This window comes from Ranitomeya variabilis, chromosome 4 (assembly GCF_051348905.1).
Source record: "Ranitomeya variabilis isolate aRanVar5 chromosome 4, aRanVar5.hap1, whole genome shotgun sequence".
NCBI lineage: Eukaryota > Metazoa > Chordata > Amphibia > Anura > Dendrobatidae > Ranitomeya > Ranitomeya variabilis.
The window spans coordinates 71,241,608-71,244,656 of NC_135235.1; positions in this window are offsets into that span (position 1 = coordinate 71,241,608).

The window sequence follows — 3,049 nt, forward strand, 5'->3', positions numbered from 1 at the left end:
TGCTCCAAATTACCATTTCAAAAAATGCAATAGGCTTTTCCGGCCTACTAAAGGTGTCTGTCTGTGTGCCCCTGCCTGATGTTGTCCTCAACTGAATAAAGCTGAGCTTCAACCTTCCGGCTCTCATTAAGTGGTTTTTAAAAAACAAAATGGTGGTTAGGGCCTACTAACGGCTTCTGCCCCTCCCTGGTGTTGCCCTCAACTAAATAAAGCTGAGCTTCAACCTTCTGCTCCAAATTACCATTTTAAAAAATGCAATAGGCTTTTCCGGCCTACTAAAGGTGTCTGTCTGTGTGCCCCTGCCTGGTGTTGTCCTCAACTGAATAAAGCTGAGCTTCAACCTTCCGGCTCTCATTAATTGGTTTGTAAAAAACAAAATGGTGGTTAGGGCCTACTAACGGCTTCTGCCCCTCCCTGGTGTTGCCCTCAACTAAATAAAGCTGAGCTTCAACCTTCTGCTCCAAATTACCATTTTAAAAAATGCAATAGGCTTTTCCGGCCTACTAAAGGTGTCTGTCTGTGTGCCCCTGCCTGGTGTTGTCCTCAACTGAATAAAGCTGAGCTTCAACCTTCCGGCTCTCATTAAGTGGTTTTTAAAAAAACAAAATGGTGGTTAGGGCCTACTAACGGCTTCTGCCCCTCCCTGGTGTTGCCCTCAACTAAATAAAGCTGAGCTTCAACCTTCTGCTCCAAATTACCATTTTAAAAAATGCAATAGGCTTTTCCGGCCTACTAAAGGTTTCTGTCTGTGTGCCCCTGCCTGGTGTTGTCCTCAACTGAATAAAGCTGAGCTTCAACCTTCCGGCTCTCATTAAGTGGTTTTTAAAAAACAAAATGGTGGTTAGGGCCTACTAACGGCTTCTGCCCCTCCCTGGTGTTGTCCTCAACTGAATAAAGCTGAGCTTCAACCTTCCGGCTCTCATTAAGTGGTTTTTAAAAAACAAAATGGTGGTTAGGGCCTACTAACGGCTTCTGCCCCTCCCTGGTGTTGCCCTCAACTAAATAAAGCTGAGCTTCAACCTTCTGCTCCAAATTACCATTTTAAAAAATGCAATAGGCTTTTCCGGCCTACTAAAGGTGTCTGCCCCTCCCTGGTGTTGTCCTCAACTGAACAAAGCTGAGCTTCCACATTCTGGCTTTCGCCCTATACTATCAGATATTAAACTGCATTTGGCCTACTAGTGTGGTTAGGCCCTTGAAACAGTGTCTGCTGCTCTTGGGTTTGCTACTCCACTGAACAAAGCAATGCCGCCTGTTTAGTCCTGTTACCAATTTTGAACTGCATTTAGCCTACTTTATTCTTTGGCCCTATATCTGTTTCCTCCTCATCCTGCCCATTGCCCAGCCACTGCTAAATGAGTCTGCTGGTACATTGACCTAGACCACTACATTCCCCTTGTACTCTACACAGCCAGAATCTGACCCTGCTGAAAGTAAGGTTCCCCTTCCCGCATGTTATACCACCTTACACAGGGACAAAGAGGAAGGTGCAGATGAAAGTGCAGGTTCCTTCATCAGGTGGGGGGGCATACTCGTTGGCGACGTCACTGGCACAGGGCCCCTCAGAGTACGCAAAAGTGTCGCTGCTGGTGGGAGGCGCCCCCGCCATGCAAACACACCGCCGTACTTTGAGGGGCCCTGTGCCAGTGCCAATGCGAACGAGTGGGCCCCCCCCTGCTTGCTCAGGATCACAGCACTTGCAACGTTTAAATACTTACCTTTCCCTGCAACACCGCCGTGACGTAGTCCGCATTTCCTGGGCCCACGAAAAACTTGAGCCAGCCCTACTCCCCCCACAACTTTTGCCAAATGACCCCCAATTCCCTATGCCCAACTATTATTATACAGTTAATTAAGATTGGCAAGCTTCAGAAACAAGAATGGATGTTTTTGGCATTAAAATGGGCACTGTAGGTGTTTTCCTGGCCTCCACTCACTGCCGACTATGCTTCCCCATTGACTTGCATTGGGTTTCGTGTTTCGGTCGATCACCGACTTTTAGCGATAATCGGCCGACTGCACTCGACTCGACTCTGGACAAAATCGGGTTTCCCAAAACCCTACTCGATCTTAAAAAAATGAAAGTCGCTCAACCCTAGTTACCATAGGCACCATCCGGACCTTATCTGTGCAGCGCATGACCTTCTGCACTGTGTTCATCATGTGATAATCTGGACCGGATTTGATGTCAATCCCAGAAGTGACGTCTGCGTGACACTGGCTGGGAGCTGTGTTCCATCAACCGGAAGCATGTGCTGTAACTCCCGGCGGTGATACCGGCAAGTTCTATTTAAGCACATTTGCGCTATAGAGTGCAGACAGTGACGCTGCACCGCTTTGTGTGCTGTTTTGCTACCAGGGTTTGACTGAAAATGATGGTGGGTTGTTTCCATCTTACTGGTTCTTACTCCTCTGATGAATCTTGATGAGAGGAAACACGTTGGCAGTTGGGTACCCGTTATCTCCGGATCTCCGGTCATCACTGTATGAACTTGACAGTCCCAATCGTCTGACTGGGTGAGAAGGTTCTAAATGTTTGTACACGGTGATGGTTATTTGTGTATGTTTACCCTATGGGCATTGACCCTTAGGCTATATACATATGAATACATGTTGGTATTAGGTTTTCAATATGCTTTGATCCATAATTGTATTAATAGCATTGTGAGATTAAACACTGCCAGGATCTAAACTCTAGGATTCTATTTGTTGGTCAGTGTTTGCTAACATTCCTTATGTTGTTATTGTCTGTGTGAGCTGCACTGTTTTGCACTTTAGTGTGTTTTTGTGGATACTGTGAGGCAGCGACTGGTGTGATTTGTGAGGGTCACTGTGTCCCCCAGGTTGCGCTCAGAAGCGTATTAGATTCGCTGGAGTGCCTTGTGGTCACAGCAGGACGCCTGTGAGGCACAAGGCAGAATAAAAGTAAGCTTGATCCTGGTCAAGTTATTTGACCAAGGAATTGTTCAGGAAAACCCGGTATGGGCTTTTATTTTTGAAACGGACTGCAGGAAGGTAGTGAGGCCGATCCGTTTCCTCCTGGCCGGAT